The sequence below is a fragment of the Pan troglodytes genome, chromosome 11, assembly GCF_028858775.2.
Source record: "Pan troglodytes isolate AG18354 chromosome 11, NHGRI_mPanTro3-v2.0_pri, whole genome shotgun sequence".
NCBI classification, from domain to species: Eukaryota; Metazoa; Chordata; class Mammalia; order Primates; family Hominidae; genus Pan; species Pan troglodytes.
This window is the reverse complement of record NC_072409.2, coordinates 75,719,033-75,731,103: the sequence shown is the minus strand read 5'-3', so window position 1 is coordinate 75,731,103 and position 12,071 is coordinate 75,719,033. Positions and strand designations below refer to the sequence as shown.

The following is a 12,071-nucleotide window of genomic DNA, read 5'->3' as shown; positions in this document are numbered from 1 at the left end:
AAGATTACAGGCGTGAGCCACCACGCCTGGCCAGTTTTCTGCATTTTCTGTTTTCTCCACAATGAGATAGTATTATACACAATCATAAATCACTCACTCAAGCATAGACATATCATGAATACATGCATATAGCCTAACATAGGGTCTGACTGTTGATTCCAAGACACAGGATCATTTGCTCTTGTTCTGGATTTTAGGGTGCTCTCTGGTATGAGAGATAAAGAATGGCAAGCAAAATCACTAGGGAAGTCTCAAAATGAACATGGAATACCATGATGTAATACAACAAATACCAGGGGATTTGGGGGTCCAGGTTTGGATATGTAGTAACCAGCTGTGTAAACTTGGGCCAGTTCACCTAACTCCTCTGAGCTTTAATTTTTCTCACTTGTACAATGAGGAAAATAATTCAAACTGGTGCTTACCTCATAGGATTGCTGGCTCTTTTAAAAGTATAGAGAGTGTGAAAGTGCTTTATAACTTAATTTGTCATAACACACACATCATATCTATATGTGTATATATACATCTTATTATACTTCATATATCTACAGTGTGTCTGCATACAGACAGACTGAAAAGAAAATGATTTTAAGGGACTCAAATAGAGATTAATAAAGTCTCTACTTAGCTGATTCCTTTATTCAGGGAGCATCTGAGGATCTGGTGACTCCCCAGTTGAATCAGGGTTGGAGTTTTTGGAGGAGAGGGACAGTTGAGTATCCATCTTTGCAGTTTGGGCTTAGACAGCAGTTTGCCACTTTAACTGAAACTCACAGTTGGGAGTCATCCCTGTTTTGTGCTCCTTGCTCAGTAACCATTAGAACAGTATTTTGCAAGAACTTTTTTATGCAAGTCTTATAGTTCATTGGCTAGTCAATGTTCACGAGGTGGAAAAGGTAGTTAGTTGGCAGACAGAAAGAAAAGGGGTCAAAGGTAGAAAGCAACAGGAAACGGGGGTCTCTGTAAAATGTTTGGTTTAGTTTTTTTTCCAATAGATAGATTTAGATAGATACAGACTGATGGATAGATATAAAAAGTAAAACAAAAACAAAATTAATATAGGCATCAGTATTCACAAGCTTCCTCTTCATATAACCCCCTCTCTTCTCTCCTCCCAGCACGCACACATCTCATTATAGCTCCCAGAGAGTAGTATATGCTTCTGTGTAGCACTTGAAGAGATGATGTGCAATGGAAAAATGAAGATAATAAAGTATCTTAGTTGATTTGTTTTTATTTTTAAGGGAGAGAGACAGGGAGACAGAGAAAAGCTATGAGAATTAGACTTGGGAGGGTTTTGATGTATAGAAGTAAACAGTGGGAAAGTTTAGGAGAACAGCTATCATTCCTGTGAATAAGATTGAGAAGGCAGAAATTGGGAGAGAAAATTACAAAAATGGTTTTCTGGGCATAAATGCTTAACAGACTGAGTAAAGATTTGAATTACTTTTTGTCCATTGGAACCAACTATGTTTCTCTTAATATGACACCATCCTGAAGCTGGACCAAAAGGCTCCCCAGTTACATTAAGGTTATTCATAAAAATTTGCCCTGCAAATAGAAGACTTCAACTGTTTTGTTTTATGAACTTACTGATTTTTTTTTTAACCTGGGACGGTAGGCAGATATAGGTTTGTGATACAAGGAGACAAGGAGAGACAAGTCTTACTGAATTATTCCCACAAGTCATTATTATTAATCGAAGCAGAGCTATTTCGTACAAATACAAGACAAGAATTTCCCCCTAAAATCCCATTAGTTCTGCAATAACTCTCCCCTGTGGCCCAAACTTCATAAAAATAATTCTTATTCAGTTTTTTTAAAATCACCACATGCTCCAGGGCTCCCCTTTTACTCAACTTTTTCCCCATTTTCCCCCCTATAGAGGAAAAGACCTCTAACTTTAAAGTGCTGACAGAAGGAGAGAAATACGTGGAAAGAACAGGCTTTGAAAATGTTGAGTAAGACCGGGCATGGTGGCTCACGTCTGTAATCCCTGCACTTTGGGAGGCTGAGGTGGGTGGATCACCTGAGGTTGGGAGTTCGAGACCAGCCTGACCAGCATGAGGAACCCCGTCTCTACTAAAAATACAAAATTAGTCAGGCATGGTGGCGCATGCTTGTGATCCCAGCTACTAGGGAGGCTGAGGCAGGAGAATTGGTTGAACCCGGGAGCTGGAGGTTGCGGTTAGCCGAGACTGCGCCATTGCACTCCAGCCTTAACAACAAGACTGAGACTCTGTCTCAAAAAAAAAAAAAAAAAAAAGGAAAAAGAAAAAAAAAGAAAGAAAACGCTGAGTAAATAAAAGATAAGGTGGTGCAGTAGTCACTGTTGATGTCCTGCCCATATAACATTGGCCTGCGCCATTCTAGTGCGTACTCATCTCCTCCTACTGCAGGTACCTCCAACTCTCCACATGAGGGCTTTCTCTTGGCTTTGTATGGGGAGGGTCAGAAGCATTGGTAGTTCATGCCTCTGGAAACAGCTTGAAATCAATGATGGACAGGGATTGGTGGATGAATACCCCAGCTTTCTCATTTCTTGCTGGGGATAATTGCTGGGGATAACTAGAAAGGTTTTGTATTCTTTATCGGAGTCCTCATTGGAGTTGAACCCCAGTTGTCCTAGTAGTAAGTTACTTGATAATACATCCTTTATTGGTTTCCTTCCTTTCCCCTTTTTATTGTCCTATTCCCTTATCAGAGCTTTCTGAGATCATTTTTTTTTTAAATTGAAAACTACTTGCACTGATATTCTTATCTTACGATCTTCTTCTGGAGGCAGCCATCCTGAGACAGGTGGCTATGGAAGGCATTTGAAAGGGGAGTAAGAACATCAGAAACAAACTTTCCCTACTTCATTGTGACTTGGTTCAGATCTTCCCCTTCTCCTATATTCTTTTCCTGTGGTAAGGCTTTGCAAGAACAGCATTGTTCTATCTAAGCTAGTTAAAATAAAAAGACAAAATAACTGTATGATGAGCATCTAATGGATGGGATACCACATTTAAAAAGACAAAGACTTAGGGGGAAGTTCATGCTTTGTATGGTACTCTGAGAACAAAAATCTATTTCTGATCGATTTCTTCCTTAACATTCTACCCACCCCCAAAACCCCTCACTTCGTAAATCCAGGCAACTATACCTCAGGTTTCAGACAATATGCCTTTGACCTGGGTGGTCTTCAAGATAACCTTGACAAGAGATGAATTCTTAAAGATTTTCTTTAGTGTTCTGTATTTATATTTAATGTTCTGATCATCTGTCGAAGATTCTTCTAGGGCACTGAAGATAGCAAGTAGTCAGAAAACAAATAGTGAAGGGGCTTCCCATGGCAGTTAATGGTCAATACCTGTTGAGACCCCAGAGAAAGTAAAAAATGATTCCTAATGATTGCTGGAGGTTGTGGCACTAATGGAATATATTTATATGCATAATTAAAAATGGTATCCTTTTGAAATTCACTGATTTTTGGATGTGTGATTACATTAGGCTTAAGTTTACCTTCCTTACATCTTCTAAAAAAGTGGGGGAAGTGTGTAACTATATTTCAGGGTGCACAAGCCACTATTAATTCTGCCGCCAGGTGGAATCTGAAAGTGGCACCATAATCATCATTTTCCACCTTGAAATTGAGGATGTCCATATGTGTCCTCTGAGTCCTCCTCTCTCTCCACCAGCCCCATAATCACTACCTTGTATCTTCATTTATGTCTCTATCTCCTGCTTTGGATAGCGGGCTCCTCTAAGGACATAGCTACATTTTAGCTATCTTTAGATTTCAGGCAACAATGAACACATACTGAGTGCTCAGTAAATGGTTGTTGAGTTGAATTTTTAAGAATTTCATGCATCCATTAAATGGAAATAATCGACTCACTAATTAAAAATGACCTTCACCTTTTATGAAAGGAATTGATCATAGATCTTGATGTTTCCAAACTTTGGTTATTAGTTTGTGCAGTTGGTTAAAAAAAAAAAAATTCTTCAGTTCTTAGTAATTATTCTGTAATGTGGAACTATTTTATATATTGTCCTCCCCCTATTGCTTTTCATGTTTAATGATATTTGCTGTATTTCCAAAGGAAAAAAGGGGTTTGGAAGGCCAAAGGGAATTAAAATATAGAATAAAGTGGTATGGAGAGTTTCAGAAAAGGAAGAAGAAAATTTCAAAGGCAAGATAATGTATTCTTGTGAAAGTCTGCGGGAAGTCAGTCTCATTTAGCCAAAATCAACTCAGCACTTACTATTAGCCAAGAACCATGACAAATAATCTGAGGGATGTAAAGGTTAATAATAGTTCTCAAGAAGCAACCAAAAACTTTAAAAAGTGATCATATTTGCTTAGCGCAAGGATTGATGGAGGTAAGTGGGGCTGACTTTGAAAAACCTGTATTTTAAAAATTACATATACATATTATATTTGGAAAAATACAGTATACATGTATTGATGTGATATAAAAATGAAATGGGCAAAAAGAAGCTGAAGAAGGGCCCAGAAATGGGAGGTGGGATTGGGCAGGAATTTTACTTTTTTATTTATTTATTTATTTATTTTTGAGACGAAGTCTTGCAGTATTGCCCAGGCTGAAGTGCAGTGGTGCGATCTCGGCTCACTGCAAGGTCCACCTCCCGGATTCATGCCATTCTCCTGCCTCAGCCTCCCGAGTAGCTGGGACTACAGGTGCCCACCACCACGCCTGGCTAATTTTTTGTACTTATAGTAGAGATGGGGTTTCGCCAAGTTAGCACCTGAAACCTTAAAACACGGGGGTTTGAGGTCAGGAGATCGAGACCATCCTGGCTAACATGGTGAAACCCCATCTCTACTAAAAATACAAAAAATTAGCTGGGCGTGGTGGTGGGTGCCTGTAGTCCCAGCTACTCGGGAGGCTGAGGTAGGAGAATGGCGTGAATCCGGGAGGTGGAGCTTGCAGTGAACCGAGATCGTGCCACTGCACTCCAGTCCGGGTGACAAAGCGAGACTCCGTCTTAAAAAAAAAAAAAAAAAAAAAAATTAGCCGTGGTGGCAGGCGCCTGTAATCCCAGTGACTCGGGAGGCTGAGGCAGGAGAATCACTTGAACCCTGGAGGCGGAGGTTGCAGTAAGCCGAGGTGGCGCCACTGCACTCCAGCTTGGGTGACAGAGTGAGACTCGGTCTAAAAAAAAAAAAAAGAAAGAAAAAGAAAAAGGAAAGGAAAAAGAAACCATTGCGGGTTGAATTAGAATTCTCAGTCAGACGCCTCCTGGCTCTGTGGTCTTAGGCAATCTTCTTTTCTAAGCCTCCATGAAACTGGGACAATAATATCCAATTCACAGGAGACTGGCAGAGGTTGAATGCATGTAGGCAATGCTTAGCACATAGTAGGGTCTTAGTAAATATTAATTCTTACTACTCCCTTACCCATGCCTTGTGTTAATAGGAACAGAGTAGCCTTCCTATCATGCCAGGAAACAGTATGAATAGAAGGAAGGAGAATTAGCTGGAAAGAGAGGAGACCCAGAGGTCTGTTTCTGAAAATCTCACACCAGAGAACAAAGTGAAGACACATCTATGTATAGAACCTGGAAATGTTGGTCTGGGGCACTCCTAGACCCCGCTTAGATTTTGTGCATCTTCCCTAACACTTCTGCCCAGGATCATATTTTTCTTAGGCTGCAAATACTTAATATTCTCCTCACCACCCCTTCCTACATCTCTCCTTCTTGGATTTGTTTCTTGTCTATTCCCAGCCACCCCGGATGTGGATGTGTGAGAAGCCAGCCCACTTCATGGATAAGCGTAGGTGTCTGCCTTCCAGAGTCCGGGGCTGCAGGCCGAAATGCCCAAACTGCTGCCAGAAGACATAATCCTGTTTGTGAATGATGGCTTCTGCATCATTTAGCTTTGTTGGGGAGATCCTAGTATAAGATCTGTTAAATAGCTGATGACAAAGGCCTGTGAATTCCCAAATACTTGCCTTTCAACGTGAGGAACCTTCTGCAGTATCTCCAGTGAGACATTGCCCAGGGGAGTCATGCACAAGTGGGCAGTCTCTTATTCTTATCAGAAATGAGGTATATAACCATACATTCATAGATATTGCTCAGGAACCCAGGCAAAAATTATAATCCCCCTTGTCATGTTAGACACTGCAAAAGCTGCGTTAGAGTTCTGGATCTTCCCTTTTGAATCTGTACAACCCCACTCTTAGTATTTGATTTTTCAAGCTTGATTTCCTTATCTGCAGAATGGAGATAATACCTACCTCACAGCACTATTGTGAGTGTTAAATGAAAAAGATGTATGGAAGTTTGCCACCAGTAACAAAAGAATGTGGCGACAAGTGACTATTGCAAAGTTAAAGTATGTGCAGTACCTGGAAAGTATGGAAAGTACCTGGCACAAGGTTGGTGCTCTGCAAAACATCTGTAAGATGATGAAATGACATGTGGGTGATACTCTGTAAATACTGTCCCCCAACTTGCATGTTCAGAAAACAGAGAACAGGCAGGAGAGGGAAAGGGGAAAATCCATTTCTGCAATATTCATTGAGGCCCTGGAGACCCATACACAAAAATGTATAGGAATTAAGCAGGTCAGGTAAGTGAGACTCAAATTATTTGACACATCTCACATGGAGACGTGGTGTCTATATCCCTTCCACTTGAAACTGGGTGGCTCATAAATGCTTCAGCCAACAGAGTTTAACTTTTGACACGAGATTATAAAAGACCACTCAGTTCTTCCTGGTTTTCTAAGGATGCCCTTAAGGAGGAAGCCAGCCACCATGTAAGAAGTCTGAGACGAAGACCCTCTCAGCTGTCATGCTACAGAGGCCACAAATACATGCTCCAATATATAGCCCCAGCTAATCCCCCAGCCAACATCAGCCACTTCCACCATAGCTGTGCTGGTGTGGGCTCCCCAGCCCAGATGAAAGGTCAGATGATCACAGGCCAGCCAATATCTGATTGTAACTACAAAATCATGAGCAAAGTAAGAGAGTTGTTTTAAACTGTTGATTTTTGGAGTGATTTGTTATACAGCAATAGATGCCCCCAGAACAGCCAGGTCCCTGGGACCTTGTGGAATTGGAGAGTGTGCTTTACCTAACGTGGGCAGCCCCTCCTCATACAAGTGTTGCTTTGGAGGTATTCAGGTCTTGGTTGGCCAGATGTACAACTAAAACTTGCCAGTTCCAGAATTTTGTGAAATCTCCAAATTTTTTAGATATCGGTTACTAATTAAAAGCTTTTGGAAAGCAGTATGCATCACAGCAAACTGCCAATAAGATCTGTGAGCTGCCAATTTGCCACATCTGTTGTCCATAGAAGTGAGGGAGTGCCTGCTTACCCCTACCCTATCCAACCTATCCAATGCTTCCTGCAAACTGGGGCTATCACCCCTAACTGGCCTCCCTTCCTGTATAACGTATTAGCATCTGAAAACCAGCATTTAAGCAAGCATTTATACAATTCCACATCCAAGCCAAGCAAACTGCTTCTTGTTTTACTAGTGGCTGGAGCTTTGACCCATTTAAGCCTGACAGCAAAATAGTGATTAGGGGGATGTTGTTCCTGGTGTTTTGATTGGGAGGAAATGAAAGGAGTAGAAGGGGTCAGGATGGGAGGAGGGGTGATAAAGGGGAACTTCTTGGAGGACAAAAGTTCACCAGTTTTCCCTTGAAGTCAGTTTAAGAACAACAGAATGACATCAACACATATTTCAGTGAATTGAAAAAAAAATTTTTTAAACAGCTCCTCATTTATTTTCAGCTTTTGTTGAGAATGTTTTGCTCTGGGGCCTTAACGAATTCACCTTTAAAACTGTAGAGGAAAAAGTTGCATATCATTCTGTGTCATTTTCCTGTGTACTTTCTTCAGGGCATGAATGAGGCAGAAAACAGAGCTGCTGATCCCACCACTGAGGACCAAAGAGCCATTGCAGCCTCTGAGCGTGGGATGCAGAAGGACAAAGTGTTACAGTGGGTAGCTAGTCAGGCATGAGCAGGGCAGGACAGGGCTCCCCCAACCCCACCAGGGATGTCAGGCAACCATCAGGTGATGGTCAGGCAGTTGTCACACTGTCTCTCTAAAATAATAATTGATCGCAGCCCACGCCAAGGATAGGCAGTCTCCCAGAAGATAGAAACACCTGAAATTGGTGATCAGCAGCTTCCCGATAAGATCTCAGGAGTGGGGCCAATGGGCTCAAGCATGAGCATTAGGGGGCAAAATGGCAGAGTTCTACTGGTATATGGCCTTTCAGGGACATTTGAGTGGTAAGGGAGAAGAATGCCTCAAGTGAGCACGCGCACAACTCCGGTAAACACACTGCGCATGCTCACCTCCCAAGTGCTAGCAGGACACTGAGCATGCAGACAGGCCACGCTAAGAGAAGACTCAGAGGAGAAGGGATGCAAGACAGTGGAAGTATGCCAACATATAAAACCCTAAGTCAAAGGTCAAACAGGGCACTTGTCTTTCAAGTCATTTGCTTGGGCATCTTCCAAGTATACTTTCCTGCTCTAAAGCTTTTTAATAAGCTTTCACTCCTGCTCTAGAACTTGCCTCTCACTCTGCCTTATGCCTCCCCGGTCAAATTCTTTTTTCTGAGGAGGCAAGAATTGAGGTTGCTCCAAACCCATACGGATTTGCCGCAAGTAGCAAAAGAAGGAGAGAACTGGTGACTGTTGCAAAGTTAAAGTATATGCAGTCATAGAGGGAGAAGGGGACAACTTTGTAAAGAGTGACAGAAGTGTCCTTGACCACAAGCCAGGCATTAGGAGTGTCTGTGAACACAGTCTTTTTGCTACATCAACAGAATGAATAAATATGTGAATATTCACTGAGGTATTCCTCAAAAAAGTTTTTTGTAAAGTGTGTTTAAAGATTGTTAATGTTTTCATCTTTTATATTGAAATTATTTTTGAAATGATACAAAGGGAAAATGATGAAATGTCTCTTCCTAACCCAGTACCCTCACACTACCTTATTCCCGCATGTCACCAATATAATCCAGTTCTTGTCCATTTTCTAGAGGTATGTATGCATGTACAAAACAGATGAATTCTTGTTTTCTTACTCAAGTGGAGGCATGCTATACAGAATGCCCTGTGCTTATCCATTTTCATGTGACTATATAACCTAAAGAGTGTTCCACATTTCCATAGCTATTCATGTGTGAGCCCTCATTCTTTCCTAAAGCTATGTAGTATTTTGTTTTATTGGTACATCATAATTTATTTAGTCTCCAATTGATGGACAAGTTTATTGCCTCCATAGTAATTTTCTTTTGAAATAATTTCGAGTACATTCTGTGATATGTGTCTGAGTGAAATTTGATCTGGGCCTTGGGAGTGATTAAACAGCATTTGAAGTAGTCTGATCAACAATCAACACTTTAAGGATGATTACTTAGACTTCAAGTATCCTCATTGAAATCTACATCAGAAGCTTTGTTAATTAGTGTAAGGATGAAATGAGTGGAGGTCAAAATAGGTGGTTGGTTAAGAAGATTATATATACCTCATAGTCTTTGAATGAACAGAGTAAAGAAATCTCTTGAGCAAGCCATCCATTGCCAATGGTGTAACTCTCAAAATATAGAGGTGGCTCACTAATTCTGTGTCCTTCACCTCACAGAGCACCTTGTTGCCTAACCTAATCAGTATGCTGGCCAGGCCTTCTCTGTGAATATCTTGGCTTCTGTTGTTCGAAGTACCTAGAGCAGAAAATGAACATCACCAGCTATAGAACATATCATATGCCTGCATTTTGACTTGCTTACTAGTAAATGTTTGTATACCTGGCAAAATTTGGTCTGATAGTTGCTTTCACAGCACCTGGAATTTGGTCTGGAGTTGCAACATAGCACTTGAAAGCGAAATTCTAAGGTAGAGGACATGTAAGCCCCCTAATAGCCAGAGACTATCAACAGTTATCAAAAGAAACTAATATTTCCTGAAGAGCCAAATTGCCTTAGGATAATTTGAAACAGGGACATTTAGATTGTTTCTAATCTTATACTATTATAAGTAACGCTGTAATGAATAACCATGTACATAGATCACTGTGCATGTGTGAATAATTTAAATTGATGATATTAATTTGTGAAGCCTTTTGTTGGACACAGGGAGTCTCAAATTGAGTCATCACATATGCTGTCATATGTATGCCATATAATTTGAAGAAAAAAAAAGAACGGTTTTATCATTTTAACTAATCCCAATTGTATTATTTGTGCTTACTGTACACAGTCCTCAAACTTGTTTTGCAGCCATTCTAGATGAAAATTCAGCTGAGAAAAGGCTATGTTGGATGACCTTACTTTATAAGTCCTTTTACTTTTTCAGACCAATTAACTCCTCTGAAAAACAAAACAAAACAAACAAAATACCCTGTCTTAGTCTGCTCTGGCTGCTATAACAAAACACCATAAACTGGCTGGCTTATGAACACAGAAGTTAATTTCTCACAGTTCTGGAGGCTGGGAAGGGGAAAACATTTAAACTATAGTACATCTTGATATACAATATAAGCATAATCTTAAATGTTCAACTCACTGACTGACTGACTATCTGACTGACTGGCTGACTGGCTGACTGACTATCTTACTGACTGACTGACTATATGACTGACTGGCTGGCTGACTGACTGACTGGCTGACTGACTGACTCTCTGACTGACTGGCTGACTGACTGACTCTCTGACTGACTGACTCTCTGACTGACTGACTATCTTACTGACTGGCTGATTGACTATCTGACTGGCTGACTGACTGACCGACTGACTGTCTGACTGACTGGCTGACTTTCTTAGTGACTGGCTGACTGACTGACTGACTGATGATCTGACTGACTAGCTGACTGGCTGGCTGACTGACTAACTGACTATTTGAATGATTGACTGACTGGCTGACTATCTGACTGGCTGACTATCTGAGTGACTGACTGACTGGCTGACTGACTGACTGACTATCCAGCTGACTGACTAACTATTTGAGTGACTGACTGGCTGGCTGACTGACTGACTAACTGACTGACTATCTGACTGACTGACTATCTGTATGACTGACTGACTATCTGACTGGCTGGCTGGCTGACTGACTGACTGACTGACTGACTGACTTTCTGACTATCTGACTGACAAACTGACTGACTGATGGACCGGCTGACTGACTGGCTAACTGGGTGACTGACTGACTGACAAGTGACTATCTGGCTGACTGACTGACTGACTGACTATCTTATTGATTGTCTGACTGACTGACTGGCTGACCAAATGTCTCACTGGCTGACTGACTGTCTGTCTGATGGACTGGCTGATGGGCCTGGGTCACCCTGGAAGAAATATATTCAAGTGGGAGTTGTGGCATCTGATGCAGGTTGGACTCTTCCTTTCAGCACCCAAGTTATCAATTTATCAGAAGCTCTTTTTTTTTTTCAGTAAGAAGCCAACCGTCCCCATGAAAAATAAACAACACCAAAGGAAAAGCAGCTTATAAATTATTGCTAACAGATTTATGGTATTTACAGAGGGCTGATTAAACAAAAACTAAAAGAAAACAAAAGATTAAAAAAACCTCAAAACTTTCCCAAGCAAATCTCTGAGTTTAGGCAGCTTCTATTGCACCCTCTCAGCTGCAAGCAGGACCTACCTGAGGTGAACCTGTGATATAAACTAACTTTTTTTCTATAAATTTTCCCTCTGGTGGTGACCCTTTCTCTCCTTTCAGGTGTCTGGGACCTTGCCCTCTTCACCTCTTTCTTCTATCAAAACAGAGAGAGAGATCTGATAACCAGCCACTGACATTTGTTGACTGATGTTGACTGATTATATTTTGACTGGAACTCAAATTCATCAGCACCCTGTCTGAAACAGACTTGTGAAGTTTAAGCCTTTTAGCTATAATTATGGGATGAAAGGTGTTCCATTCTAGTGAAGAGAATTTCAGGCATCAGCAGATGGGAAGGTAGAGGTGAAGGTCCACTCAGCCACCTCTGAATGTGATCCTGACTTTTTTGGGGGGGCGGGTATTTTTTCCTACAATAAATCCCTAGCTCCATTGTGGAGAATAATGCAGG

General features: G+C 41.1%; 1 long non-coding RNA gene across 3 annotated transcripts in view; it reads left to right on the top strand.

The window, feature by feature from the left end:
* LOC104007909 (uncharacterized) overlaps positions 1-12,071 on the top strand; it is a 378,770-nt gene that overhangs the window by 168,154 nt on the left and 198,545 nt on the right. The window lies entirely within an intron of this gene.